Genomic DNA, 22,808 nt, shown 5'->3' on the forward strand with positions numbered 1-22,808 from the left:
TTTTATTTTTTCTCATTTATTAGCGATAAAATATTTTCATCATAAATAATATAGTATTTGTGATAAAAATTTTATTTTTATCATCAATATTCAATTATTTATAATATAAATTTTTATCATAAATAATCTATAATTTTTAAATTTTTAAATTTTCTTTCACGTATTAGCGATGAACTTTTTCATCATAAATACTTTGAGTATTTGCGATGAAAATTGATGTTTTATCATCAATAATCCATTATTTATGATATAATATTTTTATCATAAATAATTTATAATTTTAAATTTTTAAATTTTTTTATTTTTTCTCATGTATTAGCAACGAAAACTGTTCGTCATAAATAATATAGTATTTATGATAAAAATTTAGTTATTATCGTCAATACTCATTATTTACGATGTAAAATTTTCATCATAAATAATCTATAATTTTTAATTTTTTAAAATTTTTTATTTTTTTATGTATTAGCGATAAAATTTTTTATCATAAATAATTTAGTTTTAGTCACCAATACTCCATTATTTATGATGTAATATTTTTATCATAAATAATTTATAATTTTTAAATTTTTTTCCACATATTAGAGATAAATTTTTTTTATCATAAATAATTAGGTATTTGCAATGAAAATTAAAATTTCATCATAAATATTAAATTATTTATGATATAAAAATTTCATCATCAATAATCTTTAATTGTTGAATTTTTAAAATTTTTTATTTTTTTCAAATATTAGTGACTAAAAGTTTTCATCGTAAATAACAAGTATTTGTGATAAAATTTAATTTTTCATCGTAAATACTTCTATTATTTATGATTAAACTATTTTCATTATGAATATTTGAAAACTTAAAAAAAAAATAATTATTTTATTATTTACGATGATTAATTTCATTAGAAATAATATTATAATTATGATAAAAAAAAATTTCATCATAAATATAATTTATGATAAAAAATAATTTTTATCATAAATAATTCATTATTAGCGATGAATTTATTTTTTCATCATAAATATCTTTATTGGCGATGCAAGATATTTTCGTCGTCAATAAATTCGTCGCAAAAACTTTTTTTTCTTGTAGTGAGGTATAGCTCTCAAATGATTTGCTCAATGGATGCTAGTTAGAAGAATTTAGTGTCAATTTTATATTTTTCTACTCTTACATAACTAAAAATTCAAGATGTATCAAAGTTTCAAGATCACCCTATCATAGGGTGACTATGGGTCATCCTACCATAAGACGACTTTAAGTTGGCCACATGTCTTCCCAACTCGCATTAATATTACTGAGTCAGCATAGAAAGTTATTCTATGATAGGATGATTTTATCTCAGGCAGTTTTTTGATAAATAGTTTGGAAATGGCATTATTTTGATAATTTATTCTAAAAAAGATATTGTTTTGATAAAAAAGCCCATGTTTTAACAAACACATGAGAGGATGGATGGAAGATGGATAGAAGATCCATCCATGCTCTTTCTTATCCATCCTTCCTTCTCTATCTATCCTTTCTCCAACCATCATTTATACCCAATAGAAGGTTAGGTAACAGAGAGGAGAGTCATGCTAGTCAACACTCCAAGACCTTGTTAAGTTACAAGATAAGTAAAAATAAGTTCTACTAGGGTTATCTTGCTAAATAAGTTCACAAATAAAGATAATCCAATTGAAGACCCTTATCCTTTGTCAAAGTGATTAAAACTATCATAAGGGGAGGGATGGAATAGATTTAACCCGAAAATAAGTTAAGTTTTGTACTTTTTATATACCTTTTGTCAATGTTCTTGTAATCATTCCAAGGAATAGCATATGCTGCAACTAAAAAGAATTTTGAGTTATTTGTCAAAGAAAAAGAATCTTGGTGGGATATCGAAGAATAAGGGTAGCTATCTCCTAGTTTTCCATCTTGCAACCAAATGGGAGCTTGAGAAGAAAGACGAAAGACAATGGTCAATTGGATCCCTTTTATTGCATAACACAATGCACTTTAACTTCTTCCTAATTATGATATATGCCATTTTTGCCAAGGGTTCAAATCAACTCTAATAATTTGGATGTTAAATAATTTTGACTCTTTATTACCAAATTAGTAATTAGGATTTATAAGATAATATATTGTATGGATTATAGGGAGGCATAGTAATAAAAGTCAAAAAGGTGCCCCCATTCTCTCATATTAATTAACTTGCTTCACCTTTGAGAATAAAAAGAAATGTAGTACCCTTCAATATCAATCATTTATTATGAATTTTTATCATCCAGAAAACTAGAACTAAAAAAATATATGGTATCAACACTCTTGTTCTCTTCCGAGATGGAGATGGAGAAACTTGGAACTCTTCACCGATCATTAATGTTGACTTTTGAACGTAGAATATCAATTCATGTAATTACATAAAAGGTAAGGGCTTGAAGATAGAGATAAGTGATCGGCTTTTTTACAACTTTTTCTTTCCTCTTTTTGGCATAAAGCGAGACTGGGAGAGGCCAGGGAAAAGTTGAATAGGGATTTGCTCAGAGTAAGAAATGAAGCAAAGTGATATGTAATTTTAATAAAAAGTTATTACTTTTTTATTAAATATATATATAACAATTATGTTTCAAATTAAAATGTAAGTTGGTCAAACTATTGAAGACTATAAATATAGATAACTCATTCACTCAAAATATGAAAACTTAAAAGTAAATCAAAATACATGCTAGATAAAACATTTTATTTGAGTTTGCAATCAAGAAAACTAAAATTTGACCTCCTTAATCTTAACTGAGTTCTAGGCAGCACAACCCTTGATTTTAAAAAATTGTAATTAGGTCTTTAAAATCACGCTTCGAATGCCATGTGATTCTTCTGTCCATCTTTGTTATCTAGGCATTAGGGGATTGCATTACATGACTGTCATGCGTTAACCTATTTGATAACTAAAATATCTTAGTAGAATTTAAATAACTTAGTGTATGGCACCCAATTTATATGAAATGAGTTAGAAGAGATAGTATAGAGACCAAACCATAAAATAGCTACAAATAGAAATTTAGGTCGAGCCCATTTCTACCTCTACCATTTTGATGGTAAGTTTAGAGAAAATAAACAAATTTAAAATTATTTTTCTAAAATGAGAAGCCTTGGATGTTGGTTTCATGCACCTAGTCTCCAAAGCCTGAAATAAAAAAAAAAAAAAAAAAAAAAAAAAAAATTCATACTCATTCACTTATAAAAAGGAAGGAAGTGCAAACATACTCTTTTGAGCAATAAAATTTATTTTTTTTTTATATAAACTTTGACCCCTAATTGAACTCTTTCTTGATATGCTGTCAATAGACAATACTAGCAAGGCAATTGTTATTTTCTTTGCTTCTAAATAGCTTTTGTATTTGACCAAAAGGAGAGAAATTATAGCACATAAATTTTCAGCTCAAAATTAAGTCCGAAAGCTTTTAACTATTAGCAGAACAATTTTTTTTTGTAAAAATATATATTAATTTGAAATAATCAATTTGAAAAGATATATTTAAAAATTATATTTCAATTGAAAATGGAATTCTTTCAAACCAATGTCTTTTTTCTATATTCGAGTCATTCCAATTTGAGTTAGTTTTTCTTCTACATAATCTTTTTTCTTTTGATCAAAAAAAGAAAAGAAAAAAGTATATGATTCAAGGATTGAATTCAGAATTTCTTTTGGATACTTTTCAATAGTAGTATAAAATATCTTTTGAAGAAATATAATTTAATCTGACAAATATGCAGCTGTTGATAATCGGATTTGAACCCAGGCTGTTTCGGACCATGACCTTAACCTAAAGGTTTCAAATTTAATTATTTATGTTCATGGCAAAATCATCTAATCCAAATTTGTATTCTGGTAATCAATTATAATCTAGGCTTCATTCTGAATATCCACAAACTAAAGTTTCATAGTGTTCATATGGGCCTTGCATAGGTCATGGCAATAAATCTTAGCAGGTATAAAGGAACAACATCAACTTAGAACATTGAAAAAGAAATGAAAAAAAATTGTTCCATAATTAAAGAAATGCCATAAAACAAAAGGCAAGTTTTAGATGCATGAAACTATAGAAATTCTTCAGGTCTATTTGGTTTGCAGTTGGAATCAAAACAAAAATTTAAAATGAAAATCAAAATGACCATATCTCAATTGAAATTGCTATGAACTTTGAATGTTAGAAGAGGATATGGATTAACTTTTGGAGGATCAGGATATTTTATTTTTTCTTTCAAATTATAATAAAAATGAAACCTCGCTAACCAAACAACTCAAATGAGAATTATCCGTTTCCATTTCCATTACCATTTCAAAGTCCGACTCTCTTTGACAAACATACTCTCAGTGGAAAGTAGCTGGTCCTTTGCATTTCCCACTAAACACATCAAAAGCAAGTGGACAAAGAATGGAAAACATTTCAACAATACGTAACATCAGTGACTAAAAAATTGAGACATTTTCATCAGGTCTATTATTATAACTCAGTGAAAAGGGCAATTACATTGACTTCCTGTTGGTGAAACAAAACATGTCCAATCCAAAATCAAGTAGCGTCAAATTGAAATCATGAAACTTACCAAAAAAAATAGAAGAAGATGACAAAATAGTGGACAAAAGTAATTGATATCGGACAAGATATGGATCCATCAATAGCATTTAGATAATTTTATAATAATAAAACATCCAAGATATAGGAAGGAAGAATGACAAATGTCACAAAATATCACATAGTATGGGTAGCAAAATCATGAGGCTAACTTTAAATCATAGAATATCAAGTAGCAAGAAGAACATCAAGAAATCAAGTAGCTGGTACACCAAAATATTAAGAGTTTGTTTGGTTGGGCTTTTCAACGTTACTGGATAATTTGATGATTCCTCAAAATCATATATTTAAAAAATAATTGCAAGAGAAAGTAAATTTTATTATATTTTTGATAAAAAAATTATTATAAAAAATGACATTGAAAAATGATTACTATGTATGGTTATTTTTATATAGAAATATTATCAAATTTTAACAAACTCTTAAATAAATAATTCAAGTAATAGTATTTTTAAATTTCAAATATTTACCGGAGTTAACAAATATTTTAAAGTTAATTATATATATTAGAAAGCATATTTCATGTTATATATAAATTTTACTATATTTTGGTATATAAATAAATATATCAATTATTAATAAATCCTATGTTAGATTTATTGATACTTAATAAATATTTGTTAGTTATTTATTATTCATTAATATTTACTAATAAATATATTAATATATTATTTATAAATATTATTAATCATAAATATATTAATATAATAATATAATATATTAACATACTTAATGTTAACTATATAATATTTTTAGATTACTTTCACTCGGTAATCTAGCAGTGGAAAATAAATACTACTCTCATGGTGGTATTAGTTTTACCTTCTCTTTTAGATATACAGATGTCGGACTCATTATTTATTTTACCATCTCTTTTATTTACTTTTCATACTAAATATGATAATTCAATATTAGATTTATTTTCTCATGCTAAATTATCCCCAACCAAATAGGCTCTAAGAGATGTGTAAATTCAAATCTTAAGGGATACCAATAAATTTTCATAAAAAAAGCATCATTCGATTTGAAATTCTTAGGACACCCATTTCTCAATTCTAACACTAGACATAATGAAGGCTACTAGGAAGCAAGCAAGAGTTTCTATCTTAAGCCTTTCATGCTCACCACCCATAACGAGATAATAAGCCAATATGTTACTGCTATCATACTAGTTCAATCAAGCATTAATAGAATGGATACATACAGAAATATTTTGAAGCAATCCAACTTTTTAGATTGTAGGAAAAATTGAGTTCATATATCGATGGTGTTTTTGTATTTTGATCAGATTTTTTTTTTTTGAAGATCACTTTCTCTTTTTTTCTTTTTCAAAGTTTTCAAGCAACCAAACATAGGGCTTGCTTACATGGGCTTGTCTTCATGAATGAGAGATTTATATAGAAGTCTTCAGTTGCATTCACTAAGTGTATAAAGAGTTAAGATATTTTAAGTGTATGGTGAGGATTTTATTTTATAGGATGAAAGGCATGGTTGAGATGGTCAAAGTTTCTTAAGCTCTTGAATGGTGAGATTAAGAGGGAGAGAGGGTATACGGATGATTATATGGTGATTGCATAAATCAAGAGATTGTGTGGCTAGAATTTATTTGTTTGAAATGAGGAATATTGTTGAGGTAGTAAGTGCTTGTTAAGTTTATTGAAGGCTAAGTCCAAGGTAAAAAATTCTAACCATGCAATAAGAGAATAACTAAGGGTGCTTTTGGTTACACTTTTTGATTTTTGATTCTTAAAAAGTACTTTTTATTTTTTTTTGATTTTTGCTATTTGATAAAAGTAAAAAAGTAAAAAGTATGTTTGACAACTACATTGCTATAAAGCAAAAAACAACATTTGGAAACGGCAGGTGAAGAGCTCGACGAGGAAAAAAGATTTAGGAAGGGAGGGAGAAGGGAGTGGGGAGGTGAAGAGCTTGACGAGGGAAAAGGATTCAGGCTCTTTACTTTTTGATTTGGCGTTTTAGATGTGCGGAAGCAAAAAAAACAGAAAAGCAAGTTTTGAAAAGCAAAAAATTTTTGCTTTGCATATAAAATAATTATTTTAATTTTTTTGATTTTTATTTTTTGCTTTTCATGGTGTTACTAAATATTACTTTTTGATTTTTACTTTCTAAAAATTAAAAAGCAAAAAAATACTTTTTTAATGGATAACCAAATGCAGCCTAAGAAAATTTAAAGTAAATAAATAGTAAGATGTTATGTTGCTTGGGTGGCATGAATAGAGATTGATAGAAAAATGCACACAGAATATTGGCTATAAGAAAATAGAAGAAGAGGTTAGGGATGTGAAGCAAGCACATAAAAATTATTTATATAAATTGACCTCCACATGGCCTAATGAATCATATAGCTCTTTAAATAAAATTAGCCTATTGGACCAAGAGATTTAGTATGGGCTTGAAATTTTAGAGAGTTTTCCAAAATATAAGAAAGAGGTAAAAATAAAGTACATTTGGGGGATGGGTAATAGTTGGGATGGTTTAGTTTCTAGAGCCCAATCAATATGAGATGGATCATGCTATGCCAACTTGAGCTTGAAATTGGTCTTAGGCTGACTAATAGATATTGATAATCATTGCTATAGCCTAACCTATTTAGGATTAGTCAAGTCTTATTTTGAGTAAAATGAAACTTGTCCTTTAGGGTGTAAAGTTTAGAATAAGATGAAATAGCTAGGAGTTGGTGTTCGCCTTGGAGTAGGAGATGTGAGAATATTGAAGGAGAGAGGAGGTACATCTAAGACGTGCTTAAGTCTTTGGTTATTAGTCTTTTGGAGGAAGGGGGAGAGAGAGAGAGAGCCCTTGATCTGCCATGAGGAGGGCTCTACAACATGGCATCTTTGAGCATGCGACAAAGAGAGAGAGAGAGTTTGCGGCGAGAAAGCTGCAGATCTTGATTCTAAAGAGAGAATTGGGTTAGCTTCTAGCTATGAATTTTGTTATTATTTTTTAATAAAATATTATTCTAGTTCTCTCTTCAAATTTATTCTCTCTTCGATATTATTTTCTTCTCATAATTTTCTATCACAAATATTTTATTATATTTGCTGTTTGCTTTGGATCCTAAACTAGCATATTTAATTTACTCCAAATGGCATATCATTTTACATGATATCGAAGAGGGTTGATATGTAGACAAGTAGTATGTGGCTTTGATTAGATTTATTTGGAGTATAATTTTTGAAGCAGCAACTTGATTGTTGATAATTTTAAAGATAATTGTTTGATATGGTTCTTATCGTAATTTGTTGTGCATGCCTGCAAATATGTAGGCTCTATTTTGATTTAATATTCGGATAGTGATGATCAATTTCAGCAGCATCATGTTTGACTTCACTAATATTAATATGGCTACTTTTGGTACCACTTATCTTATTAAGTTGAATAATACTAATTACCCAAGATAGAAACATGTGGTCAAAATACATTTGATAGAACAAGATTTATGGGATATCTTGGATAAGTTAAAGATGATGCTAATAGATACTTCTAAAGATGAGATTATGAGAGAGAAATGAAACCTAAAAGATTGGAAGGTGATGCAGATTATCTAAGCTTCAGTTATTAAAAAGATATTTCTCCATATTCAGGATGTAAAGGAGTCAAAAAGGCATGAGTTATTCTAGTGGTTGTCCACTCAAAGTCTAGCAAGATGGGACATGTCAAACAAAAATTACCTAAAAAATAGATTTTGGTTTCAAAGTTTCCCAAAACTCCAAAAGAAGTGCAGAATTGTTATAAAGATGAAAATTTGAGGCAAAGAAAACTTGATCAATTAGAGACTATTAGAAGTTTGAAAGATTAGGAGTATGGCAAATTGATCAACTTAAGGATCGGTCAATTTGGGAAGAAGATTTGGAACAAAAGGAGCTGGATCAAATAGATATCATTTTAAGTTCAAAAAAGATCATGATTGGAGAATCAATTGATTCTAAAATCATTTAGAAAGAGTCAAAAGATACTACAGTTTATTCAGCCATAGCAAAATCCATATTGGGAAGTCAAACTATATAAAAGAGTCTTAAATCAGGATGAAGATATGCTTAATATGGATAATTCATATTGTTCTTTGATATTTGACATGACTCTTGGATGTAGATATATGGAGATGCTCAACTAGAGGTATGTGGATATGATTAAAGTTTTGTTGCCAATTTTATTTATTTTCAAATAATGGTCGATGCTTATAGTGATTGCAACTGGCAACTTGATATTCATTAGTATAAGCTAGAATTCGGTGGAATCTTGGCATAGTAACATTGGAGTTAACATTGAGTAGAATTATGATAGGACATCCCCAACTCTCAAACATACATTGCAAGGGATGAACTAATCATGGAACTATTGTTTGAGCCAATAAAGGAGCTATATTGTTCAATTATTTATTTGTAAAGTTATTAAATATTATTATTAGTATGGTAATATCGGCAATGGTTATTGTGGCATTTCACTCACAAGCAGGAGTTGAGGTTCTGGACAAGCTGATAAAATAGTTGTCAAAAGTTATGCGATCATTTCAACACATTTTACGTTGGTGCATCTATTTGAAATATTCAAATTCCATCTCCAACTTATCCTTCATCAAGCAACCTGAGATCATTGAGCTTCAATAGACAAAATCATTCAATTTCATTTGATCAAAAACTTTAATTTCATAAGACAATTTGCTGCAATTTGAGTATATGGAAATGAAAGTGAGTTTTAGACAACCATAACATCATGATAATTGCTATGGTCATGGACACTGGAATGGTTGACATTGTTAATGATGGCAAGGTGAATTAAGGATCCTCGGAAACAATTCTTCTCCTAATAGTACAGAGAGAGAGAGAGAGAGAGGAGGGTACCAAGGTGGGCATAATTAAGAGGTAATAGTACAATTTCTTATCTTTTTCTAATAGAGCCCCTGTATTAATTTTGATTTCTAATATTTTACTTAGTGTGTTGCATAAGATGTATCAAGATAAATTACTAATTGATAAACTGTGCCAGCTTACTACCTAAACTGTGTAGCGGCCATTCCTCCCTCCATTACTCTCTGCACTCTTTTTTCCTAACCTCATAGCATGGGATTTCTTCTATTCTACTCTATTGCTAGTACCTTTTAGATATTATAGTTGCCTTCTGATTTGAGAGTATACCCTTGGGCCATATAGAGCTCTGAAAAATTTTAAGGACCCCATGTCTCTATATCATCCACCAGCTGAGATCCGTGCACTTTAGCCCTCTGATCCTTGGACCTCTCTCTGAGTATTTGGTGGACCCATCTCTACCATGACGAGCAAGTGCAGCCAACTACCACAATGGTATACTTTCTAAATAAAAAAGAACGAAGATTCTCATGCATAATACCTGGAGTAACACACTACCTTGATGTCATAATTTCTTATAGTGGTGGCAAAATACCATTTTAATCCTACAGACAAGATGGCGACATCATGTGATTCTTCGTGTTATGGTTGCATTGCATTCACTCTCCCTCCTATATATATTATCAAAATCTAGGTGAAAGAAAATGCATTCAGTCTCCTTCTCTTAACAGAGAGGAAGAAAAAAATATGTTCATTTCATGTGATACCAGGAGTAGCCCATTTGATGTAAGTATCTATAGTGGTGGTAAAAATACCATTCCGATCCTACTAGCAAGAAGGCCACTTCACATGGTTGTTCGCATTATGGTTTGGTTGCATTGACTCTCCCTCCACTAACTTAGAAGGAAAAAAATGAAAAATGATCAAAATCCAGCCATTAAGTAGCACCAAAATGAATCAGTGAAACCTACTTGCAAAAGATAAAGAGTACAACAGAAAGGAGAAAAGAATTTAAAAAAAATTTACAAAAATATCTCCTTAACTCTAGTCTGATTTCACTTATATCTCCTGTACTTTAAAACGTGTTAAACATACCCTTTTATTTAATAAAATGTATCAATGTGGCTCTACCATATATCTCTATTAATGGAATAGTGTCATATGACCCAAACATAATATTCTATTTTTATAAAATAACAATGAATCCTTATTTTCAGTTGCTAGTGAAGTGTTAGCCATAGCACCAAAAATATCAAAGCATGTGTCTTATGTGATAACCCGGCCCAATTAAGGCCCAAAACCAGCTCAAAGCCGACCCGAAAAAAAAAAAGAAAAAAAAAAGGGAAAAACAGAGCAGGAAGACTCCCGATCGGAGTCTTCCTCTTCTCCGATCAAAAATCGGAGTCCTAGGGCCATTAAAAGACCCTAGGACGAACCCTATAAGAAACCCCTCTCTCTCCTCTTTGGGTAGACCCTTCAGTCGCCGTCGATTGCCGGAGATTTTCTTCGATTTTCCCGTTTGAAGCCGTGACTCCTCGACCCGTGTTCGCCGCGATTTCTCGCCGGTGGGGGTCACCGGAGGTTGTGGTAAGGTCTCCCTCCTCTCCCTCTCTTCTCTCCCTTCTTTCCCGTGCCGGTGAGCACGATGGCCGGCGACGGGTGTCGCCGGATTTAGTTGGAGAAGAAAACCCCCTGTTCGCCGCCTCTTTCCTATGATTTTCCGGCGCCGACGGTCACGCCGACCGCCGGCCCTGGTCTCTCCGAACCCGGGAGAGTCGGCCGTTGCCGCCGGCCACCACCGACCATGAGATGGCCGTGATCGGCCGATCAAGGCACGGGGACCTCAAGGTCCCCTGTTTCGGCCCAATGAAAGCCCAGGAAGAAGAAGAAAAGAAAAGAAAAGAAAAGAAAAAGGGAAAAAGAAAAAGAAAAGAAAAAGGAAAAAGAAAAGAAAAAGGAAAAAAAAAGAAAAAAAGAAAAATATAATAATAAGAAAAGAGAAAATTTTCCTCTCTCCCCTCTTTTTCCCTCTCTTTCTCTCTCTCTATTGTCTCTCTCTAAAAAGAAAAAGAAAAAGAAAAAGAATATATATATATAAATATATATAAAAAAAAGAAAAATAATAATATATATATATATATATGTGAGAGAAAGTTTTTCTCATCTCTCTCTTAAGTCTTTCTCTCTCTAGAATTAGACTTTTTCTCTCTACCTTCTCTCTACATTTTCTCTCTCTAGACCTTTCTCTCTCATTATGGATTTCATCTCTCTAGGGTCATTCTCTCTCTCTGATTACATCACAAACCCTAGGATAAACTCGAGATGAAAATATGATGATCTAGAACTGCTCCGAAATTCGTGCAGTAGATCGGATCCCGATCCGATTCTTTTTCGAAATTGATAATATCAATCATGGTTAATCTATATTAAGTCACCTTGATATGACCTCTGATGATCTCAATCGTGATTGCCATTTTTAAAAGATACGAAGATTCTCTCTCCACTTTCTCTCTACTTTCTCTCTCTACTTTTCCTCTCTAAAAAAAAAAAAAAAAATCCTATGAATCCCTTATTAGGCTATCTTCTTCACTTTTAGGGACCTATGACCTTAAATCAGGTTAGAGCCGAAGGGAGAGATTTATTGAACTGATTATCAAATCGGTCATTTCTTTATATTATGTAATTTTATTAAAAAATATAAAATTTATTAATGATTTAATATTTTAAATAGGACTGTCTGATTCTTTTAAGGAAGATTAAAAGGTCCTGGACGATCGAGGTAAGTAGATCTTATGCTCCTTATTTATTTTTTTAAATGATCATATTTTTATGCAAAGAATTACTATTGATGAAATCATAATTTTTCATAAAATAAGGATCGGCATATGTGATATGAAAAAGCATGTTTTATTATGAGTATTGATTTCATGAATATGTTTTATGAAAATAGTATGATTATGAAGCATGAATTTTATTGTTTTTCCATCTATGTATATGTATGCTTTCAGAAAAGATATAATGATTTCAAAGGCTCTCGGATAGCTATGAATGAATCCCTTCGGGAAGGTCGACATCCGGAGCTAGCATCCACACGAAACATGGCCCTGCCAGCGGGTATAAAGTTGGCACATGAATTAAGAACTTTGTCGATTAAGAAACATGGCCCTGTCACGGGTATAATAGTGACCTTAGCAAGAATGTCTTTGAGCAATGTTTTGAAATATGACATGAATACATGATGAAAATGATTTACGATTCATAATTGTGAAATATACATGATTTATGCATGCATGATGAGCTTATAACTTGTTTTATTATATGCTCTATGAAATATTTATTTTTGCAATAATTGTTATTTGCTAAATGATGCATTATCATAGAAAACTTATGCTTGATCCGGTAAGGAAGCGGAAGTCTACTTACTGAGCTAGTGTAGCTCATATTCTTTTTGTTTTCTCTTTTATGTACAGAGAAATAAGGCTAGGATCGAAGGAAAGAGAATCCAAGCTTGGAGATCAGCAAATCAAGTTTAGAAATTTTGCTCTAGGAATTCAGTTTATGTTTATGGATTGAAGACATTATGAATTTTAAGACTTGAATTATTTTATCTCTGGATTTAGATGCTCTGAACCAGTTTTGGTTTAATTAAATAATTGAATTGAACTTTATTATTATCTTTATTTGTGATACACCTGTCATTATACTTAAGAAGATGAATTTTGGCTTCGTGTTATCGTGGGTCCATCCCTTGGTAGCATGGCCGTGTTATGTCCCGGATTTGGGGCGTGACATTTTATGGTATCAGAGCAATAGGTTTAATCAAGGATAGAACTTAAAACCTAACAGTGAGTAGCTAGATTATGCATAGTTGGACTTTGACTTAAATTATTAACTGTACTGTAACTCTGTCATAAAATAACATAATAATGATTGACATTTGAATAGGAAGCGATGAGCGATAGGGAGGGCGAGACTTTGGCAAATATGGCCGCTAGGACAAGAGGAGCAAGAGGAGCAAGATTAACGTCACGAGAAGCTGACAATCAACCAGCTGAGCGGGCTCCTGACGCACCGGCCACACAGGCGGACATTGCTGGTGTATGTCAAGTGGTGGCTCAGCTTATTCAGTAGCAGGCACAGACTGCTCCTCGACCGACATTATCTATGGAGTCATACTATGAGAGATTCAGAAGGCTCAACCCACCTCTATTTGAGGGTGGATCTGATCCTATGGCTGCAGAGACATGGATTCGAGAGATGGAAAAGATGTTTGATGCCCTACAGTACCCTGAGAATGTGAAAGTCCGATTAGCCATTCCTATGTTAAAAGGAAATGCCGAGTTTTGGTGGACTGCAATAAAAGCTGCCGATGGGAACAATGATGATCAGCTCACCTGGGAAGAATTCAAAGAGATATTTTATGACCAGTACTTTCCGGGGACAATGAGGTTGGTAAAAGAAAATGAGTTTCTAGCCTTAAAGCAAAAGGATGATATGACGGTGCTAGAATATGCTAACAAGTTTAATGAGCTAGGCCGCTTCTGCCCTCAACTTATAGAATTCGAAAGGAGTAAAGCTAACAGATTTGAACAAGGTCTAAGATATGGAATTCGATCCCGTCTGTCTTCTCATATTTTCAATAACTACAAGGACGTACTGGAGTGAGCTTTGAAAGTGGAATCTGAGTTGAAAAGAGCAGAACTAGAAAGAGGAGATAAGAAGAGATCGAGATCAGCAGAAAATCTAAAAGGTCAGCAGAAAAATTTCAAAAATAATAACTCTGATAAGAAGAAAGAATCTTCCTCCTGCTCTTACTGTGGAAAAAATCACAATGGACCTTGTCTCAAGAGGATTGGAGCATGCTTCTTATGTGGTGAAAAAGGACATATGGCTCGTGATTGCCCAAATAAGAAAAGAGATGACACTAGATCTAACAAACCAGTCGATCAAAAACAAAAAGGAAACGCACGAGTGTTTACTTAAAACCAGCAGGAGGCCAATGCAAATAATCAAGTGGTGACAGGTATTATCCCAGTCAATTCTATTTATGCTCGTGTGTTATTCGATTCTGGCTCTTCACACTCTTTTATATCTCTCAAGTTTGCTACTTCTTTAAATTGTGTGCCTGGAAAACTAAATGAACCATTATATGTTAGCACACCTTTTAAAAATATTGTTGTTGCTGACATTATTTTCAAGAATTGCATAATCCAAATAGAAGAAAAAGAATTAGCAGCAGATTTGATTCAGCTAAATATGTATGATTTTGACGTTATTCTTGGGATGAACTGGTTATCTTCATATCATGCACATATTGATTGTTTTGGAAAAAAAGTGGTATTTCAAATTCCGGATGAACCGCAATTCTTCTTTCAAGGCGAAGTTCATAATACGGAATCCAAACAATCTTTGGGTATTATCTCAATTATGAATGCAAGAAAAGCTTTAAGGAAAGGATGCAAAGCATTTTTGGCCCATGTAATAGACGTCGAGAAGGAAAAGATAAAGCTGGATGATATCCCAATTATCAAGGAATTTTCTGATATTTTTCCAGATGAACTACCAGGATTGCCCCCAGAGCGTGAAGTTGAATTTAAAATTGATATCACCCTAGGAACCGGACCTATTTCGAAACCTCCTTACCGGATGGCTCCCGTAGAATTACGAGAATTAAAGGATCAACTGCAAGAACTTTTGAATAAAAAGTTTGTCCGGCCAAGTACATCACCCTGGGGAGCTCCTGTGTTATTTGTGAAAAAGAAAGATGGAAGCATGCGATTATGCATTGACTATCGGGAGTTGAACAAGGTAACCATAAAGAACAAATATCCTCTTCCACGAATAGATGACTTATTTGATCAACTTCAGGGTGCTCAAGTTTTCTCCAAAATCGACTTACGATCTGGCTATCATCAACTAAGAATTAGAGATGAAGATGTACCTAAGACTGCATTTAGAACCAGGTATGGTCATTATGAATTTTTAGTAATGCCTTTTGGACTAACCAATGCACCGGCTGCTTTTATGGATATGATGAACAGGATTTTCAAGCCGTATCTGGATCAATTCGTTGTTGTTTTTATTGATGATATCCTAGTGTATTCTAAAAATATAGAGGAACATGAGAGACATTTGAGGATCGTGTTTCAGACCTTAAGAAAAGAGAAGCTCTTCGCCAAGCTTAGCAAGTGTGAATTCTGGTTGGATAGTGTTGTCTTCCTCGGCCATGTAATATCCAAGGAAGGAATCTCAGTCGATCCAAAGAAGATAGAAGCCATGGTAAATTGGCTTCGACCGACTAATATGACGGAAGTAAGAAGCTTCTTAGGCTTGGCTGGTTATTATAGAAGATTCGTCAAGGGATTTTCCCAAATTGCAATTCCTCTGACTCGCCTAACTCAGAAACGAATAAAATTTGTATGAAGCAGTGAATGTGAGCAGAGTTTTCAAGATCTGAAGCAAAGATTGATATCTGCCCCAGTTCTTACCCTACCATCTAATGAAGGAGGATTTGTCATCTATAGTGATGCTTCTAAGAAAGGATTAGGTTGTGTGTTGATGCAGAATGATAAGGTCATAGCTTATGCTTCTCGACAACTAAAAGCCTATGAGCAGAATTATCCGACCCATGATTTGGAATTAGCAGCTATTATTTTTGCTTTAAAGATTTGGCGACACTATTTATATGGAGAATCATGTGAAATCTTTACTGATCATAAAAGCTTGAAATACTTATTTACTCAAAAAGAGCTGAATATGAGGCAAAGAAGGTGGCTTGAACTATTAAAAGATTATGATCTAAATATTAAATATCACCCTGGAAAAGCTAATGTGGTGGCAGATGCACTTAGTAGGAAGTCTTCAGCGAATGTGATGACTCTGCTATCCTTTCAGCAATAAATTCTTAGGGATCTTGAAGATTTGCAAATTGAAGTGACTTGTACTGATATTAAGAAAGTATTAGCAAATTTGATGGTACAACCAACATTGATCGAATAGATAAAAGCGGCCCAACAAAGTGATATTCATTTATGTCAGATTAAGAAGGACATAGAGAAAGGGTTACGAACTGAGTTTAGACTACATACAGATGGAACTCTTTATTTTGGGAACAGATTATGTATACCGGGTGATCCTGAACTAAAAAGGAAAATTTTGAAAGAAGCCCATAAATCTCGTTTCTCTTTTCATCCCGGTAGTACAAAGATGTATAGAGATTTAAAACAACTCTTCTGGTGGAATGGAATGAAACGGGAGATAGCTCGGTTTGTATCTCAATGCTTGGTATGCCAGCAAGTGAAAGCCGAACATCAAAGACCTGCTGGTCTGCTAAGACCATTAGAGATACCAGAATGGAAATGGGAACATATCACGATGGATTTTGTTACTGGACTTCCAAGGACAACAAGAAAAAGCGATGCTGTGTGGGTGATTGTTGACCGACTTACTAAATCAGCTCACTTTCTACCTTTTCGAGTTGGCACTCCGCTTGATAAGTTAGCCCAGATGTATATTGATGAAATTGTACGTCTGCATGGTGTTCCAATAAGTATTGTATCCGATCGAGATCCACGATTTGTATCTAGATTTTGAAAAAGTTTTCAAGATGCCTTGAGAACAGAATTGAGACTTAGTACTGCATTTCATCCTCAGACCGATGGCCAATCTGAAAGGACAATTCAAACTCTGGAGGATATGTTAAGAGCTTGTGCTTTTGACTTCGGAGGACATTGGGATAATCATGTGGCATTGATTGAATTTGCATATAATAACAGTTTTCATTCTAGTATCCAGATGGCACCCTATGAAGCCCTATATGGAAGAAAGTGTAGATCCCCTCTGTATTGGGATGAAGTGGGTGAAAAGAAATTAATTGGTCCCGAGTTAGTTCAAGATGCCAGAGACAAAATTTATCTAATCAAGAGAAGACTCAAGGCAGCTCAGGATAGACAAAAGAGTTTGGCAGATAGAAAAAGAAGAGAATTAGAATTTCAGGTCGGTAATCATGTTTTTCTAAAAGTATCACCTACTAAGGGTGTCATGAGGTTCGGGAGGCATGGCAAGCTGAGTCCGCGATATATTGGACCTTTTGAGATTTTAAATCGAGTAGGAGATGTTGCATACGAACTAGCCTTACCACCAGATTTATCCAAAGTACACAATGTCTTTCATGTTTCACTACTGAGGAAGTATGTACCTGATCCAAACAGTGTGATAAAGTATGAGCCATTGCAAGTTCATGAAGATCTAACCTATGAAGAATTTCCTCTGCGAATTATTGACCGAAAAGAGCAAGTTCTAAGACGGCGTACCATTCCATACGTAAAGATTCATTGGAGTAATCATGAAGAGAGAGAGGCTACGTGGGAGCTTGAAGACGATATGAAGACGAGATATCCACACTTATTTGAAAATGAAGGTATGTTAAATTTCGAGGACGAAATTTTTTTTTAGGAGGGTAGAATGTGATAACCCGGCCCAATTAAGGCCCAAAACCAGCTCAAAGCCGACCCGAAAAAAAAAAAAAAAAAAAGGGAAAAACAGAGCAGAAAGACTCCCGATCGGAGTCTTCCTCTTCTCCGATCAAAAATCGGAGTCCTAGGGCCATTAAAAGACCCTAGGACGAACCCTATAAGAAACCCCTCTCTCTCCTCTTTGGGTAGACCCTTCAGTCGCCGTCGATTGTCGGAGATTTTCTCCGATTTTCTCGTTTGAAGCCGTGACTCCTCGACCCGTGTTCGCCGCGATTTCTCGCCGGTGGGGGTCACCGGAGGTTGTGGTAAGGTCTCCCTCCTCCCGTGCCGGTGAGCACGATGGCCGGCGATGGGTGTCGCCGGATTTAGTTGGAGAAGAAAACCCCCTGTTCGCCGCCTCTTTCCTATGATTTTTCGGCGCCGACGGTCACGCCGACCGCCGGCCCTGGTCTCTCCGAACCCGGGAGAGTCGGCCATTGCCGCCGGCCATGAGATGGCCGTGATCGGCCGATCAAGGCACGGGGACCTCAAGGTCCCCTGTTTCGGCCCAATGAAAGCCCAGGAAGAAGAAGAAAAGAAAAGAAAAGAAAAGAAAAAGGGAAAAAGAAAAAGAAAAGAAAAAGGAAAAAGAAAAGAAAAAGGAAAAAGAAAAAAAAAAGAAAAATATAATAATAAGAAAAGAGAAAATTTTCCTCTCTCCCCTCTTTTTCCCTCTCTTTCTCTCTCTCTATTGTCTCTCTCTAAAAAGAAAAAGAAAAAGAAAAAGAAAAAGAAAATATATATATAAATATATATAAAAAAAGAAAAATAATAATATATATATATATGTGAGAGAAAGTTTTTCTCATCTCTCTCTTAAGTCTTTCTCTCTCTAGAATTAGACTTTTTCTCTCTACCTTCTCTCTACATTTTCTCTCTCTAAAATTTCTTCCTATTTTCTCTCTCTAGACCTTTCTCTCTCATTATGAATTTCATCTCTCTAGGGTCATTCTCTCTCTCTGATTACATCACAAACCCTAGGATAAACTCGAGATGAAAATATGATGATCTAGAACTGCTCCAAAATTCGTGCAGTAGATCGGATCCCGATCCGATTCTTTTTCGAAATTGATAATATCAATCATGGTTAATCTATATTAAGTCACCTTGATATAACCTCTGATGATCTCAATCGTGATTGCCATTTTTAAAAGATACGAAGATTCTCTCTCCACTTTCTCTCTACTTTCTCTCTCTACTTTCCCTCTCTAAAAAAAAAAAAAAAAAAAATCCTATGAATCCCTTATTAGGCTATCTTCTTCACTTTTAGGGACCTATGACCTTAAATCAGGTTAGAGCCGAAGGGAGAGATTTATTGAACTGATTATCAAATCGGTCATTTCTTTATATTATGTAATTTTATTAAAAAATATAAAATTTATTAATGATTTAATATTTTAAATAGGACTGTCTGATTCTTTTAAGGAAGATTAAAAGGTCCTGGACGATCGAGGTAAGTAGATCTTATGCTCCTTATTTATTTTTTTAAATGATCATATTTTTATGCAAAGAATTGCTATTGATGAAATCATAATTTTTCATAAAATAAGGATCGGCATATGTGATATGAAAAAGTATGTTTTATTATGAGTATTGATTTCATGAATATGTTTTATGAAAATAGTATGATTATGAAGCATGAATTTCATTGTTTTTCCATCTATGTATATGTATGCTTTAAGAAAAGATATAATGATTTCAAAGGCTCTCAGATAGCTATGAATGAATCTCTTCGGGAAGGTCGACATCCGGAGCTAGCATCCACACGAAACATGGCCCTGCCAGTGGGTATAAAGTTGGCACATGAATTAAGAACTTTATCGATTAAGAAACATGGCCCTGTCACGGGTATAATAGTGACCTTAGCAAGAATGTCTTTGAGCAATGTTTTGAAACATGACATGAATACATGATGAAAATGATTTACGATTCATAATTATGAAATATACATGATTTATGCATGCATGATGAGCTTATAACTTGTTTTATTATATGCTCTATGAAATATTTATTTTTACAATAATTGTTATTTGCTAAATGATGCATTATCATAGAAAACTTATGCTTGATCCGGTAAGGAAGCGGAAGTCTACTTACTGAGCTAGTGTAGCTCATATTCTTTTTGTTTTCTCTTTTATGTACAGAGAAATAAGGCTAGGATCGAAGGAAAGAGAATCCAAGCTTGGAGATCAGCAAAGCAAGTTTAGAAATTTTGCTCTAGGAATTCAGTTTATGTTTATGGATTGAAGACATTATGAATTTTAAGACTTGAATTATTTTATCTCTGGATTTAGATGCTCTGAACCAGTTTTGGTTTAATTAAATAATTGAATTGAACTTTATTATTATCTTTATTTGTGATACACCTGTCATTATACTTAAGAAGATGAATTTTGGCTTCGTGTTATCGTGGGTCCATCCCTTGGTAGCATGGCCGTGTTATGTCCCGGATTTGGGGCGTGACACCTTAAGTGACCCAAAGTTTGGGGATGCCGATTACCGTAAATCAAAAGTAGAGGAAAACAAAACCAAAACTCAAACCATATGGAGAGAAAAAATCTTCAATCAAGCCACGGATGGAAAAGAATAAATCTTCAATCAAGCCATGGGTGAAGAAGAAGAAATTCGGAGAAGAAAGGAAGGGTTGTAGAAGGAGAGAGAGAAGGAGATCATGAGAGATTCTCAGTAAAATTCTTCCACTTACTTCTTCCAAACTGTTGATTTTTGCCATTGTAGAATTAGATCATCTTTGAGGATCTCATAGACCACCGAAAATCTTGGCCGACGTTTCTTTGGATGCAGAATGTATGAGGTATATTGCCATTTTCCTCATTTTCAATTTTTGATTCGATTTTTGGCTTTAATCTCCCATTCCAAATTATTTCAGACAATTAGGGCCTGTAGTTACTTCCATTGGTATGATCCACTTTTAAATACAAGAGACAAGAATGTTATTAATAGGCTGTTGCAATGGAATAAGAAGCTTGAGGACCAAATTTCAAGCCACAAAAGAAGGGCTAAATGGGTTGTTCACTGTATACTGCTAGATTACTATAGTTTTTTTTTTATATAATCGGGCCTGAATTTTAAATGTATAAAATATGCTCCATTGAATGTTTGAGATTTGTCTCAAAAGTGGATCTTTTATTTCAAGGATATTTCGAGGTTAACTTGCAATATCTAATGATTTATGTAATGAAAAATGTGTTCTCTAATTTTCCAGCACATATGCATATTGTAATTGTTATATTTTTAATATTACAAGTGTATTTTGGTCCCAAGTAGACATAGTAAAAGGATAAACATGCAATGCATTTTTTCAAATGCAATTTATATGGCTGAGGAATCTTGTCCTGAAGTAAGAACTAATGGCATAGTAAAAGAAAACAAACATGGAATTCATTTCATGAAGTTAAAATATCATAAAGTAATGAATTGAATTAATTTATGGAGTTTCAATGACACCCTCTCAATTTTTTTGAATATCACAATCTCACCCCCTTCCAAATTAAAGTTCCAATGACCTCTCCTAAACTTTTCCTTTGTTACACTTACACTCCCTCTACTATAGATAAATAAAAAATATATTAGCAGATGTATTTTGGGGGTACTTATAAGCTATAAAGAACTTATTCATCATCCAATCATATCTGCTATTCTAACATCACAACCAACTCAAGATATCACAACTATAGATAAAAGTGAAATTTAAAAATTTCTTAATATATTATGATGTAATGCCCAAAAATAAAATCAAAGCATCCAGTATCATAGTTGATGATACTAAACCATTCTCTATCACATTCTACGATAATTTAATACAATATATCCTAATGTATTGAAATATATCATAATGTTTTGCAATGCATCATATTGTATCACAAGATATTATAAGGTAGTACAATGTATCACAAGGTTTCACAAATACAAGGTTACACGGACACAAAATAACATAGTGTATCACAAGGTTTCACAAGATATCACATAATAAAAGAATGTATTATTATATAAACACCAAAGCTATCATCCTAAAACTCAATATATCCAAATACACCCAAAATGATATCTCAAATACCCAAAATGATATATACAAATACAATCAAATATCCCAAAAGCTCGATATATTCAAATACACCCAAAATGATATCCAAAATATGCAAAATGATATATCCAAATACACCTAAATACCCTAAAAGCTATCACCCCAAATGATGAAAGTTTTTAATGGGGTAAAAAATGGGCGTAATACTGTGAGCTATAAGTCATGGCTAAGAGGAGGGATGCTAGGAGGGAGTTGGTTGGGAGGTAGGCTTTGAGGCTACTGTCTTCTTTCTTTTTCCACTCCTTTGAGCCTAAAAAATGATGCTGCAACATATGCAAATATCAGTCAACTATATTATTGAATGTAAATGAGGCTATAATACCTGCGATCTCTCTCTTTTTTCCTACTAACTTTGCTTTTGGTTTGACTGGATGCAATATTTTTTTGTTTCTTCTTTACCTTCTCCTTCCTAAAGCTTTTATAAATCCTAAAGTTATGGTCCTATTGTTGGTAATTCCTGCATCTTAAAGATGTACCCCTCCTTCTGATTCTACTAGAATCTTTTGGCTCATCTTAAGGATGTACCCCTTCTTTTGATTCTGTTAGAATCCTTTGGCTCATCCTTTTTTTCTCTTACCTTTTTGGATCCATCTAGAGGAGCCCTTAGGGGAAGTGGGACACAATAGGATACTCTATCTTTGGCCAAGATTTTATGCTTGGAACCGGCTCAATGATATATTTATGGGCCCTAAAAAATATATCTTTAGTGTACCATGCACTAACAAAATATTCTGCTTCCTTTTCAACAAAT

General features: G+C 33.1%; 1 pseudogene; it reads left to right on the forward strand.

Annotated features, from left to right (window-relative positions):
• Positions 1 to 13,393: 13,393 nt before the first annotated feature.
• LOC140857388 (uncharacterized) overlaps positions 13,394 to 22,808 on the forward strand; it is an 11,047-nt pseudogene continuing 1,632 nt past the window's right edge.

Source organism: Elaeis guineensis, chromosome 4 (assembly GCF_000442705.2).
Source record: "Elaeis guineensis isolate ETL-2024a chromosome 4, EG11, whole genome shotgun sequence".
Taxonomy (NCBI): Eukaryota; Viridiplantae; Streptophyta; class Magnoliopsida; order Arecales; family Arecaceae; genus Elaeis; species Elaeis guineensis.